Raw genomic sequence first — 18,011 nt, forward strand, 5'->3', positions numbered from 1 at the left:
AATGTGTAAGTGGTAGATATAAATATCATTCGCAAACTTTTTTGGTTTTTGAATTATTTCCTCATTCATTACTAAAAGAAGCAGTTGTGCATAAAATGTATAAATGGTTTCAATACTTTTGCCTGCAGAGACTGCTGTACAGAAAGATTCTAAGTTGCTGTGAATGGGCCAGTATGCCTGCTTTCCCATAAGCCCCTCCAACAAGGGTTCTTATTCCTTCATTTTAATCCAATAAATATTGTTTTGTTTCATACCTAAAGAATTTATTAAACATACTTATCAAAATGGTTTATTTATTATAACATATTTTATTCAAATTAATTAATTAATTAATTAATTAATTTCTTATGGTTTAAGTTGATTCTGGCACCAGACTGCCTGGGTTCAAATTCTTGCTCTGACATATGGCTTTCTTTGTGCCACAGTCCTCTATGTTTAGAATGGCAACAATGATGGCACCTACCTCAAATCCATTTTGTGAAGATTAGGTAAGCTAACCGGTTGGAACTGTTCTGGTATTTGGTAAGCACCACTTAACAGCAGACCATTATGAGTGTCCATGAACTCCAGGAACAGCGCTAGACTTCCAAGATACACCTGTAAAAACCCAAACACAGCAACAGTTTTTATGCTCACAAACCTCACAGACTTTTGGGGACACACACAATTCCAATATGTATGACAGGTATGTGACAAGGGAACACGGAAAATTGTTCTAACTTGAATATTTGATTTTTGCATTAGAGAAGCTACGCAAATATTCTGAAATGTTGGTTGAGGTTATATCCTTTCTGATGTGAGCTGTTTAGTCACTGCCATAGTCTATTGCCCATGAAGCCTAAGTATTTATTATGGATGTGTTTTCAATATTTTTCAATTTATAAAAGCAATGCCTATCTTGCTCTAGACACACTAGTATGCTCCATCCTCAGAGAAGCTGATTTGCTGTCCTCCCAGGATCCACATGATTTGTTCCCTCTCCTTTTTCAAGTTTGCTCAAATGCCACCTTCTGTGGCAGATCTTCCCTATTACCCTGCTTAAAATTGCAAACTTCATCTCCCAGGACTCTATTCTCCTTCCCTGATTTTTTTTATCCTTTGTGTATTTCACATCTGTACTAGAAAACTTATTTAATTTTCAGTCTCCACTATTAGAACAGAAGACTCACAGAGTTAGTAGTTTTGTCTATTTTATTCTTCACTAGATCCCCAATATTTGAAATAGTGTCCAGCAGTTAGTAGGTGCTCAATAAATATTTTTTGAATAGACAAATTGTCATTTACACAAATGACATTAGTATTATAATATATGTATCATTCTGAAACTTATGTTCTTTTGAATAGTACATCTTAGGTATCTTTTCATGTTAGTACCTATAAATCTTCCTCATTCTTTTTAATGACTATCTAATTGTCAGAGTATTTGGCTTTTCATTAATAGACATTTGAATCATTTCCATTTGTTGCTATCACAGACATCGCTGTAATAAATAACATATCATTATACAACTGTGGTTTTCTTGTAGGAGTTGAATATTGAGCTTTTTTCCATTACATTTATTGTAAATATTTTTTCTATTTCTTACATTTTTATGTTCCCCATGTGGTAAAAACTTCAAACTGAAAATGAAAATAAATCTCCCACCCCATTCTCCTTGTTTTTCACATATCTCGGAGATAGTGCATATAACAAGCTATGTAATTAAAGCAAAAGTTTCATGAAATATGTTTCTCCCTTCTATATTCAGTATACTTTGATACTTTCTATTCTGTTCTATTCATTTCATTAGAAAAATGCTTATAGAGACCCTTTAAATTGATTTTAAATCACTAGTTCATTGAGAACCACAGTATGAAAAGCTCTGCTCTCTTCTCCCCTACCCTGCGTTGAACTAGTCTATGGAAGCCGTCACCTATTTAAGCTTCCCTGCTTGGCAAGTTGGTACCTTATCAGAACTGGAGACCTCCCTTGAGCCCTAGCCCAATTAAGTAAAGTCTAGCTTACTTTTCCCAAGAGTTGAGACCCAGCCACCGTACCTGCCAAAAATGAACAGATGGTCTCAAACTAAGCCACTGCTACAGATGGCAACTACCTGACTTTGAATGTCACTGTCTGCTGCCATGCCTTGTCCACCAGATTGATATGAGCTACACTCATACCCCATCTGCCATGATAAACAGGGATATCATTTTAAGACTGTTGGCTCACTTTCATGTTGATACTTAAGGGAGTTCACTCTGTAGGACGGGAACTGTTTCCAGGTATTGCTAATATTTAGTCAGGAAGGGACAGAATTATAACTTTCAAAGTTCTGCTTATTCAAATCCCTGCCCAACCTGAGTTTGGAGGTACAGGGGGGAAATGGAAAAGTGCTGCTAGGATCCAAATAGAGTTGGGGCTCTTAGTGAAATGGACTAGATTCAGGACAGAACACTCAGCAAGCAGGATGAGGTCAACTACAGCTGGGTAAACACTGCATGTTGGAGTATGCAGTAGTGTAGTGGACGCTTGGGTTGCTGATGCCCACCTGAGACTCACAACAAATTACAAGACTGTGTTTAGGCCCCACCAGGTGGTGAGGCTAGTCTCTTGTCTTGGTCAAGATTAGCTCAAGGACAAGGTGACTCTAAATTTGTAGATTAGGGACATCCATACTTACAGCTGAGAGAGCGAGGGCATGCAGGGATTTGTAAGAAATAAGCAAGAAGAAAGACTCCTCAACTCCTACATTAAATCCAGCTGAGAACACAACTGCTTTCCTTGGCATTTGACTCAGGATGGGGGAGGAGATCATGTTGGGCAAATAATTTAAATGCAAATTGATATGACCCGGACTTGAGCAGACCAGATCAGACAAGCAGATTTTTCTCCATTAGGAAAAGGAGGTCCGCAAAAAAAAAAAAAAAAAAAAAAAAAAGGAAAAGGAGGAAACACTTTTATTTGACAGAGATAGCACAAGTAGGGGGAGTGGCAGGCAGAGGGAGAGGGAGAAGTAGGCTCCTTGCTGAGCAGGGGGCCGGATGCAGGGCTGATCTTAGGACCCTGGGATCCTGACCTGAACGGAAAGGTAGACGCTTAATCGACTGAGCCACCCAGGCTCCCCAGAGGAAACACTTTTAAAAAGAAAAATGTTCTATTCCTGGAAAGGGTTTCCTTAAGGGTGGGTTTATTCACTCACTCCCCCAAACATTCATTTGTGTATTAGGTAGGATCTGTTTACTCACAGATGCCTGTCTTCACTCACTCCTGCACCATCAGCTATGTGCATCCCCAGATTTTCTCTGACTCTTTGGCTGTCACAGGCAGAGGTGGGCAGGTTTAAGGTACTCGTACAATGAAATATGCAACTTCTTAGGCAAAACTGTTTGACTTTAGTGTCAGTGGGGCCCTGATGACTAATGAAAAGTGTTCAAGAAGTCAGTTCTACATGAGAAGTTTGTTGATCATGCTCTTCTCTTTGGGCAAGTGACATTCTCTATGGCAGCATAACACAGAGATAATGACAGGCTCTTGAAAAAGTAGATTTTAGGAAATGAAAATATTCAGTATCTAAACCCAAATGCCAGCAAAGGTGACTGTCCTTCTAGATTTAAGAAACATCTGGCCCTGTGCCCCACTCCCTGCCTACGTTCTGTGGAAGCAGCTCTGCCTTCTGGCACCCTGGGTTACAGGGACAGGAAGCCTATATTGTCAGGGTCCCCTGGCTCCAGTCTGATTTCTATTTGTCTTATTTTAATCTCATCTTGGGCAGCTCTTCCTTCCCTGTGTTCTGTCCCACCCAAAGTGGAGCTCAGTTCTCTCTCTCGTGCTATCTTTCTTCTTTCCCCCACATCCCCAAATCTCACATGAGACATTGGAGTATGCAGTAGAATCCATTGAAGATTTGGGATGAAATGGAAGCTTCTACAGACACTACATATTGCATATCCTATTCCCTTCTCTCCCTTTGGCTCCTAAACCCAAGCTCAAAGACCCTCAGCCTGGGGGTTAGGGGAGATGTTGGTGCTTATTCAGGCTCATTAAAGCTGCCTAAAGGATAAGCAAAGGGTCCCTTTCTGCAGTTAGCCGTACCCAATAACTGATGTTCTGACCATTCAATCTTTTTTTTTATCCTTCCTTTATGAATTGGAACAATTCATGCCACCCTGTAAAAGGGGAAAAAAAATGGTCAGTTGGGTTTAAGATATTATTTTTAAAATCATGCTAATATAGATAAACCCTATTTAGCTGCTAATGGATTACATATGGTCATAGTTATTACACTTAAAAAACATAATTTTTTAGTGTAGAGGAAAATAAAAATTGGCTCATAATTTTCCCAGATTGTCTCTGTTGATATAATACCCAGATTTTGATGATTTTTTTTTTCCTGCTACTTTCCTTTTCCAGGCTTTCCAGAATTATAGAGTATTCATTGGTACAAAGAGAAATGGTATGTTGACACAATTCTTGGCACCAGATTCAGGGACCATGGATCCTGAGATGGATCGGCAGTGGGACCCAAAACACCAAATCACAAGTCAGGAGCTGGCTAAGGTAAGGCCATGGAGCAATTAAAGGTGGAAATTCTGTGAGAAAATGGTGGAATTAAAGGTGGTCCTGGGACACCTGGGTGGTTCCGTTGGTCAAGTATCTGCCTTTTAATTTCGGCTCAGGTCACGATCTCAGGGTTGGGATATAGAGCCCTGTGTTGGGTTCTGTGCTGGGCATGGAGCCTGCTTAAGATTCTTTCCGTCTCCCTCTGCCCTTCTACCCCCTGGCTAAAAATATGGTGGTCAAGGGTCAGAATTTAAGACAATCATAGAAGTTGTCAGGGCCAAGAAAGGACAAGCCATGGGAATCAAGATCTGAGGGATACTCTTAGATCTAAGCAGGAAGGGTAGCAAAGACACCAGGGAGGAGAACCAGAATGGGTGTCATAGGACCAGATGGCATAGTCCAAGACGGGTTTGCTCAGCCTCCTGAGGGTGGATGTCTGTTGGTGCAGAAAGGCTGGGGCTCTGCAGGCAACTGCTGGTACCACACTCAATCAAGTGGTGGTCACTGTGGTTAGTGGAATCCAGGACCCCCTGACTCTATAAAATGATATTGGTAGACTCATAGTAGACAAGCCAGGATCCTTGAGGATGGCCAGGAGTATTCTTTAGTCTCCGAGGGCTAGGTAAGGTTAAAGTTCAGGATGCCAAGAATAGCAGCTATGTTATAAATAATTTGAGTTGAGTTTCCTGTTATTTGTATCCAAAGCACTCAAACTAACTGTGGGTGTGTGCACGGGTATGTATTTTAATGTATATAGTTGTGTAAAACAAATTCTAAATGGCTATTGAAGCAATGTTAAAGGTTATCATAAAGGAAATTATAAGCAATTTCACTTTTTTGCTTTGTCTATATTTTCTTTTCTTTTTTTTTTATTAAAGATTTTATTTATTTATTCATGACAGACAGAGACAGAGAGAGAGAGAGAGACAGGCAGAGGGAGAAGCAGGCTCCATGCAGGGAGCCCAACGTGGGACTCAATCCTGGGTCTCCAGGATCACACACCAGACCGAAGGTGGTCCTAAACCGCTGGGCCACTGGGGCTGCCCTTTCTTTTCTTTTTTAATTTAAACAATGGACTTGTCATATCAGCCAAATTCTTGCAAGCTTGAAACTAACCAGGGCTGATTTAGATGGAAGAGGAACTTATTGAGAAGATATTTGGAATTCACAAAACCATTTGGTAATCTATATAACCGAATTTGGAAGGAAGGCGTTACCAGGGAGCCCCAAACTTCACCAAGAACCATTCTGGTAAGGACACTACTATTTCATTAACCCCTAGCCACGACAACCTACAGTGTTGTCCAGCTTTAATTGCCAGATACCACTGCTGCTGACCTGGAAGCTCTTCTGCCTTCACCTGTCTCCAAAATGGGTACCTGACTCTTTTTGACTATAGCCCTTCCTTCAAAGTCCAGGGGGTTCACACCTTTTTGACCAAGGTTAGGATACTTTCCCATGTGCAAGGACAAAGGGGCTAGAAATTAAGAATCTTAACTTCCAGCTTCTAAAGTGAAAGGCAAATTATGCTCCCACTAAGATTCATAGGTAGGGAGTTTTCCAAATATAGAAAGGCAAAGTAAAAATAAAAAATTTCCTTTACTTCTGCAAAATTTTGGAAAAGGTGATAATGTAAAACAAAAGAGCTTGATGCATACCAAACCAAACCAAAACAAAAGTTTAACATAAATGTAAGTTCTTTAATAAAGGTCACTTATTTTTTAAATAGGAAAAATGGATGCACACTTATTAGACACATCTTAGGAAAAAAATTTTATGAGGCCAACTGAATTTAGTCCTTTCATATTTGGAACACATTTAACCTCATATTTTATGGTTTTCTAGCCAAAAGTTTGATTCAGAATACCCGTCATTTTTTTTCAAACTCTTTGATGAATTTGATGTTACTAGAAGCTATTTATTCTTCTACCTACCAATAGGTAGATTAGATGTAGTAAATTACATATAGTCTAATAGTCTGGTAAGTTAGATAAATAGTCTGATGTTTTAAGCAGCTGAGCTTCCAATAAGGGTGTTTGATGGAATAACAGAGTGCTCCATCACTCATGTATTTTTTGCAATCAAATACAGATTTTTTTAGATTGTCAAGAATAATGTGTACTCAATGATACCTGTATTTCAACAAGCAATTTAAAGCAAGATTCAGAGAAATCCAAAGACTTAGGTACAATTAAATATATTTGTCTCTATCTCCTTCAGATTTTCTCCCCTATATTTTCTGAATACAAGCACCAGAACAATTTTCTTTAAAATACCTATTTCATCATATTATTCACATCCACAAAGTATTTCAATATTTCTCTGCATCTTCAGCAAAAATCCAGACTCTTGAGCTGGCATTAAGATTTCTCTTCAATGTGGCAGCCTCAAATCTTTCCAGTTGCATCTACTACTGTTTCCCTACATGAACCTGTAGTTAAAGCCAAATGAGTCACTGAATAAGCCTTGTACTTTCTTGCCTCTGTGCCTATGTTTATACCATCTTCCCCACATGAAAGACTTTCACCAACTCCTCTTACCCATAATCAATTTTACTTATGTCTAATAACGAATTCTCATGTGTTCTGTGTGAAAAGCCTGCTTTCATAGCCTCGTTGAGTCAATTCTTTGAATTACTATAGAAAAACGATCCAACTTCCTAGTTCTTAAAGGAGATGTCAGGTTGTGAGGGGTGTCACCATTTGTTACCACTAATCATTAAAGCAGGAGATCATAAATTTTAAAATAACTAATTAGAGGAAGCAATTTTAAGATTCTCTCCCACATTAACACCACTACCCATCACTTGAGTCTTGATAGGCTTTCAGGATAGGGAGCTACTTCTATAGCACTGGTGATTACACACAACCAAGGGTCTGCCTAGAAGTGAGAGTGTGTCCACTTGTATGATTCTAAGTGCAGAACCTCATCATTCGCTCAGGTTGTCCTTTAGCCCCATACTTATGGATCATGTTGGAGAGCCAGTATCTTGTAAGACATTGAGAGGCTCAGGCAGGGATGAAGGCTCCAGGAGGACCTTTGAGAGGACTCTAAATCTCTAACAAGCCTAGTAAGGCCCTATGGGGTGGAGATGTTGGGGAATTAATTACAGTTTGGGTGTAGAGACATGTAGGAGGAGAACACAAAGCTTCCAGAACAAGGAGGAGTGGAGGGATGGTAGAGATACTTTGTAACTAAAAAAACCTTGTTTGGGAAAACGCAAGAGATCCTCCTCATCTCCACTCCTGCTTAGTTTTAGGGACTCCCAGAAATAGTTGGGTGGAATTTGAGAGTGGTCAGATTTCCCAAAATTGAAGGTGACAGCAGAGCCAGAGAAATGCCATTTTTACCATGACTAACTTTTATTTTAGACAGGTGTGGCCTGGGACAACATGAGTAATATTCAGATGTGTTTATTTGTCATCTTAAGGCACACAAAAATGATAGATAAAAATAGTTGGATTTAGGTGAAGGGCTTATGGGTAATTTTTGTGGTAATAGTTTAATAACAAATATTATTATTAAACTGTTACCACAAAATTAATAAATATTAAAAATATGAAAGTGTTATTAAATTGTTATCATAAAATTTATATATAATATATATTCATCTATATATCTCTCTATATATGTATAATTAAAGATACATATATGCTCATATTGGTCTAGGAACCGGTTTCTAACTGGTCACTTCATGGGTCAATGACAGTTTCCACATTAGGGACTGTTGGTACCCATCAGATTCTGTTAGGAAAAGCCAATGTGGTTGGAGACAGAGGAGGAAAGGGGTCCATTAGGACCTGAGTAGGGAGGCAAAGAGTCATTGCCTACACACCAAAGAAAAGATAAACAAGAAACTAAGTGATACAAGCTTTCTAGAGACCGAGGTCAACACTTGATAAGATCGAGCTGTAGATGGAATAGTCTTCAGTTCCAATCCCATCCCATGTTTTCCTCCTTTGACCTCATTTTCTTCCATTTCTACTTTTATGGACTCAGTTCCTATCATCCCTGAGAACATGCTCTGTTTTGACCCATAATTCATCTCACCTTAGGAAGGCCTGGGAACAGTGTCCTGCACCAAATACAGAAGGCAGAGTGTGATTGAAGTCAGGGCAAGGCCATCCTCCCTGGATCTACTGCACTGTGGAGGATTTCTGGCATTTACCATAATTTGGTCAGGGGCCTCTTCAAACTTCATGAGTATGAAACACGCCCAATCAATATCACATGACTCCCTCACTCCCACCAAAGTGGTTTGCTAATTCTCACACTTTGCTGCAGTTACTAAGAAAACTTCAACTGGACTGTAGTGGTTCTTTGGAGCCTATGAGATACCCTTCATGTTGTCTTTATCTGGTCTATACACTACCCCAGGTGACCACAGGTATCATGACATAGTTTCTGTTATGGAATCTTCTGAGACCCTGACAAAGACCTCAGTCTGGGCTCCAGGATTCCATCATTTGGGATGTTTAACTCTCAATATCTTGAAGAAGTGTCCGGGTTGTTTAATGCCCCAACACTGCCAAATAATGGACTTTCTGTTAAATAATTGAGGTGGGCAGAATTTGACTGATCCCACCATGATCCTGACTTTTGGGGACAAGATAGAGCACTCCAGAGTTTACAAAGATACCACACTCCCATGAAATACTGTGGCCTCGAGATATGTTATAGATCAGTCTTCTCATATTAATGTGCATATGAATCACCTGGGGATTTTGTAAAAATGTAGACTGATTCAGCAGATCTGGGTGGAGTCTGAGATTCTGCATTTCTAGCAAGTTCCCAGGTAATGCTCATACTACTGGTCCCAGGACTACCCTTTAGCTGCATGACTTTGAAGGAAGCAGAGCAGATGAAAAACATTCTAGGATGTAATTCAAAATTATGTTCTTCTGTGCATATATGTTTCTTGCAGCTGGAAAGGAAGTCACCTCTAAGACAAATGAAAATAGCCTTAATCTACCTGGCCTTTGTAATCTCCTCCCAGACGTGTGACATTTCTTCATGAGCAAGCAGGGATAAAGGAACTGGTTAGTGTCCAAGAGGAATCCAGACATATGTTAGTATTTGTACCCCGCCTGCATATATAAATCCTCACCTACACACACTCATTCCTCACCCACCTACCTAGTGATGCCGACTGATTCAGCTCTTCAGGTCCTAGGACAGGGTAGAAGAGATGATGTGAGATTGCTCAGTGACTGGATAATGGTTAGTTCTGGACAGCTGGGACTTACAGAGAAGGTAACAGGGTTCTTTTCTCTTTAATATCTACCTGCTGTCCAGGTGGTAGTTGGCAGCTTGCTGGGCTGGCACTGTGGGAATCAGAAATAAATACATAAGACTTTATCCCTGCTCTCTAGACACTTGCTGTCTAGTGAGGAAGATACCTGTGAGCAAATAGCAATGGAATGATGTATTAACTCTTTAGTAGTTGTACAACAAATATGGTTTGAACATATATGGTAAGAGGATGGGATTAAGGTTTGGGAAAAAACGTAGGAAAGACTTCACAGAAGAATGGCATGGGAGGGAGCTAGGACTTTTCCAACTGAAAGAGAGGGGCAGAGACACAGACAGAGGGAAAAGCAGGCTCCTAGCAGGGAGCCCGATGAGGGACTCAATCCCAGGACTCCAGGATCATGCCCTGAGCCAAAGGCAGGCGCCAAACCGCCGAGCCAGCCAGGGATCCCCTATTTTCCTTAACATAATACCCTCAAGGTCCATCCACATTGTTGCAAATGGTAAGATTTCATTCTTTTTTTATGGCTAAGGAGTATTCCAGTGTGTGTGTGTGTGTGTGTGTGTGTGCATTACAATATGTATATTCATCCATCCATCAATGGGTGAATGAATAAAAGAAGATAAACAAGATTCTTTATCCATTGATCCATCAATGGACACAGGTTGTTTCTGTATCTCGGCTATTGTAAATAATGCTGAAATGACCATAGGGGGTGCATAAATCTTTTTAAATTAGTGTTTTCATTTTCTTCGGATAGGTGCTCAGTAATGGAATTGCTGGATCATATGGTAGCTCAATTTTTAAATTTTTGAGGAAACTTCATACTGTCTTCCATAGTGGCCACACTGAGTTAGATGCCACTAACAAACAGTGCACAAGGGTTCCCTTTTCTCCACAACCTTGCCAATACTTGTTATTTCTCATCTTTTTTATTCTAGCCATTCTGATAGGTGTGACGTGGTATCTCACTGTGGTTTTCATTTGCATTTCCCTGATGATGAGGGATGTTGAGCATCTTTACATGTGCCTGTAGGCCATCTATATATTTTCTTCAGAAAAATGTCTATTGAGATATTCTGTCCTTTTTCCTCTTTCCTTTTTTTTTTTTTTTTAAAGATTTATTTATTTATTTGAGAGTGAGCGCAAGAGAGCATGGGAGCAGGGGGTGGGGAAGAGCAGAGGGAGAGAAAGTCTTAAGCAGACTGTGCTGAGCATGGAGCGCAACATGGGTCTTGATGTGGAGCTTTATCCCAGGACCCTGAGATCATGAACTGAGCTGAAACCAAGAGTCGGATGCTTAACCGACTGTGCCACCCAGGTGTCCTTCCTCTGTCCTTTAAAAAATTGGATTATTGGGGTTTTGGGGGGCTATTGTTATTGAGTCATATGAGCCCATTATATATCTTGGATATAAAAACCTTATCAGATGTCCAATTTGTTGATTTTTTAAAGATGTTATTTATTTATTCATGAGAGACACACAGAGAGAGGCAGAGACACAGAGGCAGAGGAGGGAGAAGCAGGCTCCCTATGGGGAGCCCGATGTGGGACTCGATCCTGGGACCCCAGGCTCACAACCTGAGCCGAAGGCAGATGCTCAACCACTGAGCCACCCAGGCGTCCCCAGATATCCAATTTGAAAATATCTTCTCCTGTTAAGTAAGTTGTCTTTTTGTTTTGTTGATGGTTTCCTTTACTGTGCAGCTTTTTAGTCTGATGTAGTCTCATTTTGTTTATTTTTGCTTTTATTTTCTTTGTCTTTGGAACCAGAGCCAAAAAACATTGCTCTGACAGATGTCAAGAAGCTTACTGCCTGTGTTTTCTCCTAGGTGTTCATAGTCCCTTCAGGTAAGGAACCCGCCTGGCCTCTACAAGCCATTTAGTATAACCTCTTCTGCCCTCTTCCGCCCTCTTCTGAAGGCCCTGGCTCCATTTGCTTCCTGGAGAATATGTGCCCAATGATAAAAATGTCAAATGGGCAGAATTACACAAAAAATTAACTCATACAAAAGTGTAAAGAATTACTCAGAAAATGTCAGTGACTGCTGCTGCTCTCATGTCCAATCTGGTAGAGGAGAGGGACTGATGGGGGAGTGGGGGACAGCAGGAAGGGCTGGGGTGGGGGTCGGGGAGCCGGCTGCCCTTGAGAGACAAGAAACAAATACAGGAAGAGGTGGCCAGGCAGCAGCTGCCTTTGAGTTTACTTGTTTACCTTCTCCTGGGAAGGAGCAAATAGAAGCCGCTCAAGATATTATTTTTAGAGCTGTTTTCAGCATGGCCAGAAAGGGCTGCGGTACTATTTGGCTATAAAGAGTGCTTAGCATGCCTCACTTTCTTATAGAAGGGCTTTGTTTCTGGGAGCACCCACATGTTAAATTAAATTCTCTCAAGAAAGAGCATTTCGGGTATCGGTGCCCCGTGAATGATGTGGGGGCTCTCTGGCACCAGGAGGGGTCGGCATGGCTCTCTTCTGCTGCCGGTTCCCCCCCCACCCCCACCCCGCCGGCCTCCACTTCTCTGCGGTTCCTTACTGTTCGCCAAATTCTTACATTTGACAGAGGGCTTCTGAGAGCCTAGGGCTCCTCAAGGCCTTAAAGAGGTATTTTCAGATGAGGAGGCTGATGTGCAGCGAGTCAGAGCCATTACAGAGCAGGTGAGAGGGAGGATTAGAACGAGTCCACGGTGGGGGTGGGCAGGGAGGAAGGGGCAGGAAACGGGATTTTGAGATTGGACAGGCCTTGTTCTCATCCTGGCTTTTTCTGAGCTGTGGGACGATTTAGGAAGTTGGCTCTGGCCTCAGTTTCCTTTTTTTTTTTTATAAAGTGGAGATAAAACAGTTAATGTTATTGTGAAGATTTTTAAAGGCGATAAAGAATGTAAAGCACCTCTGGGTGCCATTTCCTTTGAATGTCTACCCTGAATCTCCTCTCTAATCACCCCATTTCCTTCACTGTGCCTCCAGACCTTCCATTTCCTTCACTCTGCCTCCGCCTCCAATGTTGCTCAAAGGTTACCTTCTTTCAGAAGGAGGAGTTCCCATTTGGTGTGGGACAAAACCCGAATGAGGGCACGTTAGGGATGAAGCTTTTTGAGGCCTGTAGGTGATTGGCATTCTTTCAGAACGCCTGGCTTTCTCTTTGGAATCACCACTTCCCTCACATGCTCAGGGGTTGTAAGGGGCCCGTTACCAAAAGTCCAGGGTGGGTGGCTCAGGCTGGTGCTGCTCTGAGTCTGAGCAAGAGACAGTCAGATGCTCTTCTCCTGGGTGCTAATTCTTTGGTGTCCCTTTACAAAAGGGCTCTATTTACCTCTGAGTATTAAAACCTCAAAGGTCTAGGTTAAGCATCTAGGCCTGAGGGAAATTGTCCAGGGAGACCTTCAGCTGCTTTTGGCTTGGGCTGGGATTTGGGAAAGGTACCAGACTCTCTCTCTTTTTTTAATTTGATAAAATATAAATAACACAAAATCTACCATTTTAACCATTTTTACGTATAAAATTCCATGGCAGTAAATGCATTCATATTGTTGTGTGACCATCACCACCATCCATTTCCAGAATTTTCTTATTATCTCCTACTGAAATTCCATACCCTTTAAATAATAACTCCCTAATTCCCTTTATCCTCAGCCCTTGACAACACTATTCTACTTTCTGTCTCTATGAATTTGACTATTCTATGCACCTCATGTCAGGAACCATACAATATCTGTCTTTTTGTGTCTGGACAGGCCTCTTTTAAAGGAAAAAAATTATATAGTACAGATTTTCTCTACCACCTATTCTGATCTTGCTTATGCACACGCACACACACATGAAAATGTAGGTATGAATCCTACACTCACAGCTTTATTTGCAGCTTACACAATTAGCAAACCAAATTATCAAACTAAACCTAAAAATCCACGAAATCCTGTATGATTAAATTTAATGTGAGAGACAATGTTTTGCTGAAACAAAACCCCCAAATTGATTAATAATCAAAAGACTTTTGGTTTTGGCTGTATATTTAATTTTTTCTGCATTTTGACTTCAAATGTTTTAATGCAGAGAATAACTGCATAAGTATGTTATAGAAAATGTCACTAGTAACATCAAAGCTTGGTTTGATAGTGCAAGATAATCAGACCACACACTTACCCATAAGATGCCAGCAAGCAATTCTTGAAGACCAATTTTAATGAGGTGTTACTAGATAATAATGTAAAATTTTCTTTTCTTGGAAATAAGATTAGCATTGTGATGTTATTAAAATCTGAATTACAGGGGGCATCTAATCTAATTCTTATTAGAGTTGGGAATGGAAAAATCCTTTATTGCAATTATTTACTTCTTGCTGCTAATGAACTGCTGCAAGTTGGTAAACACGAAGATAACCTCTAAGCAGTAGAATCTGATTATGGAATCACCTACTTTGGCCAAGTCCTCTTGAAAACAGCATGCTTATTAAACTGTTTCAATTATTTATTGCTATGAAACAAGTAATCCCAAATTTGTGGCATAAAACAACACTTGTATTGCTCAGAAATCTATGATTTGGGGAGAGAGTGGTAAGGATGGTTCATCTCTGCTTCACTAGGACTTACCTGAGGTGGCTTGAAGATTGGGAGCTAGAATTGTCTAATACAGAGACCAGTAAAATTTTTCTGTTAAAAAAAAAAAAAACCAACAATATATTATTTTCACCCTTGAGGACCATATAATTTGTGTAACCACTAAACTCTGTCATTGTAACACAAAAGAAGTCATAGACAAATATATGGGCATGGTAGTGTTCCAATAAAACTATTTATAAGATGGCCGATGGGTCAGACTTGGCCATTTCAGAACCTGCCCTGATATAAAGCTTGCTTGCTGACATGCCTGGCAATCAATGCTGGGTGCTCACTGGGACCTTATCTGGATCTTTCAGCCAAAATACCTAGGTGTGGTCTATTCATGGGTCCTGAGCTTCTTTGCAACTTAGAGCTATGTTCCAAGTACAATGGTTCAGACAGAAAGGGCCAGGAAAAAGCGCTCTTCTTTATGACTTAGCCTGGGAGGTCATGCAGCATTATTTCTACCACATTCTATTTGTTGAAGCAGTCACAAAAGCCCATGGAGATCAAAGGGGAGGAAATACAGGCTTAGCCTCTTGATGAGATAGTGACAAGGTTCTGAAGATGCATGTAGGACGAGGAATATTGCTGAGCCCATCTGTGGAGAACACAATCTTCCACATTTATCATTTGCCATGTGATGACTTGTTCTCCCACTACTTTGTTTATAGTCAAACCATTTCAGTATCCTTACTATACAGCAGGCCTTGACACCATTTAAACTTGGCTTGTGAAAACCTTCACAAAGCACAACCTTAGGTACTGAAATTTCACGGAGCATTCTAAAGCATCCAGATGATTGAGAACAAGCTAAGAATTATTTTTAATAGCATCATTAAAATAAAAAGCCTAATTAAAAAAAATCTTAGCGAGACCTTAATGATTCTCTGCAAACATCTTCATTTCATTTGAGAAACACTAATGTAGGCTTTTGGCTAGAGTGGAAAACAAATTCCTCCCAGCTCTTACATGGTCTCTAGTCCAACTTCCTGGAGTGAAGATTACAATCATAAGCTGTGTGCATTTGCTGCAAGAGTTCTCTCCCCAGAGCTCCCTTGGGAAGCTGTAGTTCAAGGATTTGGTCTTGGCCATCTCTGGTCTTTCCCTCAGAGGCACTGTTGACAACTCCGATTTAATGGTTTTTAACTGTTTTCAGCTGCACTGTGGCTCTTCTGTAGCCTCTTCACAGCAGTATGAGGAAAAGATTCTCTTCTTTATTTGGTATTTGAAATTCTGGTTGACCTGTCTTAGCTTTGTGGATCCTCTTCCAAAAGTCTTCCTTAGAGTTTTGTTTGGTGTCAACCTGGAGGACTGATACCTGCTGCAGGCTGCCAGTTGATAGAAAAGAAAGCATGGGAACTCTTTCTTGCTTAACCATCTGATTTCTCTTTCTAGATTTTCTGAATAGATCTTAAGAATGCTGTCCACTCTGATAAAGCCTTGCTGAGTGAGATCTTCATTCAAAGTTTTTAGTGATGAAAGAAGACATGGGAAGCATGTCCTTAGGTAAGGAATACCCACATTCAGAGAATCTTTGGTGGCTAGATTGAATGACCCTATCTGATCTGTAGGGAACAATACAGACACACAAGAGGTCTCAATGAATCAATGATTGTGAGGCAGGATGGTGGTAAGAGCTCATACCTCTCACACCCACCATGTCTTCTTTCTGGGTTGTTGGATGTTGAGGTTTTCACAGCTGGTCCAGGGACTGAGGGCAAGGGCCCAGTTGGTATGGGGCTCTGGAGACCTTTTTACTGAGACCTTTTTGAGACCTTTTACTGTTGAAAGGGAAATAGCATATTTCCAAGATGGGAAGACACTCGGTTAAAGCTATTTTGCTCTTTCTGCCATATTTGTAACTGAGAGGCTGAGCTATGGGCCCTTCTTTTCTCCTGTATATTCTGATAAGGGATCTCTATCTTAAGATGTTTTCCCTCTTTCCTGCTGTTCACTCCCCCACTGAGAGTCAGACTTTCTCTCAGTGACTCATGTAGTTGCTGTAGAGATAATTCTGATGTCAAAGGCTGAGGCCATTGATTTGAGAGGAGAGAAAGCAAGTCTCCTCTCATCATGCAAATATCCCTAATTAAGAAATCCAGAGACAGATTCTGTGTCATGGAAACATAATTTCCTTTTGACTCAGAGAGTTTCAGGAATTGCTGCAGGCTATCAACCTATTTTGATTTCCTGGGTTAAATGGCTTCTTCACCCTTTGCCCTGAGTCTTCTTGAACAAAAGTGAATTCAATCTAACATTTGTGAAATATCTTCTATGTGCCAGGCATGATCCTAGTGACTTGAGAAATAGGTATCAACAGAGTTCCTGCCCCCAAAGAGATTAAAACTGACTGAAATAATCTTGAAGTGGTAAACCCCAATGGCATGTAGATCCTAATGGAAAGGTGAAAACTTTGTGGACACTGTCATGAGCTGAATTGTGTTCCTTCAAAATTCGTATGGTCAAGTCCTAACACCCAGTACTTCAAGTGTGACATTTTTTGGAGACAGAATTTTTTACAAAGGGAATTACGTTATAAAGTAAGGTCATTAGGATGCATATTAGAGGGATCTGGAACAGATCCCTGAAAGCCTGTTGAAGGAATCAATCCTGCTGACATTCTGCATTTGGACTTAGAACTTCTCGGTTGTGAGACAAAAACGTTCTGTAGTTTAATCTACCCAGTTCTTGGTACTTTGTTGTACCAGCCTTAGCAAAATAGTGTGAGCACCCAGTGGTTTTACAATCTGGTAGGAAACCCTGGATGGATATAAATTAAATGTTTGTGGAATTTGAATTTACTAGACATTTGATAAATTCATTTTTGTATTCATTCCCCCTATCTTTGGTTTATTTCTTATTATACTTTATATGGGAAATTATTTCATCTTTTATTTGTTTACTGTTTACCTGCTTTATGATAGATGTGTAATACATCTCTCCACTCAATATTCAGGTACCTTTTATGTCCATTCCATGTTCATACCTGTCTGAACAAAAAGAAGTTCAAAGAATGGCTATTGTCTCTGAGGAACTTGTGATTTCAGGAGACAAAGAATGCCCATGTGAGGGGCTGCATTCCAGTGCCACATGATGAGTAAGTATGTGCTGGACAGATGTTGGATCATAACTGTTGCAGAGGGAAGGTGTAGTGGGCCAAAGTGTACTCATGGAGGACGGGGGATCTATGCTTGAGATGAAAGAAGAGCCCAGGAGAGAGTATAGGAGAGTACAGAATATTCAGAGCCCATCTGCTTTCCTTAACACCTGGGAGCTGTGCGATTGCTCCAGACCAGGGGCTGGAGATGATGGATGGAAGCAGGACCTTCACTGTGGCATCCCAGGAGGCCAGAACCAAAGCCCAATGGTTCTCAATTCTGGTTGTATATGAAAATCAACTTGTGAAGTTAAAAAATATATATATGTTGGGACGCCTGGGTGACTCAGTGGTTGAGCACCTGCCTTTGGCTCAGGTCATGATCCCGGGGTCCTGGGATCGAGTCCCAAATTAGGCTCCCCACAAGAAGCCTGCTTCTCCTTCTGCCTATGTCTCTGCCTCTCTCTTTGTGTTTCTCATGAATAAATAAAATCTTAAAAAAAAAACATATGTTAATATAAAGA

At 40.6% G+C, this 18,011-nt stretch overlaps 1 long non-coding RNA gene across 1 annotated transcript; it reads left to right on the plus strand.

Annotated features, from left to right (window-relative positions):
- Positions 1-391: 391 nt before the first annotated feature.
- Positions 392-17,749, plus strand: LOC112913780 (uncharacterized). Its single transcript, XR_003233726.2, has 5 exons — positions 392-488; positions 4,391-4,537; positions 5,443-5,791; positions 15,786-15,896; positions 17,347-17,749. It is a non-coding gene; the product is annotated as an uncharacterized lncRNA (long non-coding RNA).
- The last annotated feature ends 262 nt before the right edge of the window (positions 17,750-18,011 follow it).

This window comes from Vulpes vulpes, chromosome 1 (assembly GCF_048418805.1).
Source record: "Vulpes vulpes isolate BD-2025 chromosome 1, VulVul3, whole genome shotgun sequence".
Taxonomy (NCBI): domain Eukaryota; kingdom Metazoa; phylum Chordata; class Mammalia; order Carnivora; family Canidae; genus Vulpes; species Vulpes vulpes.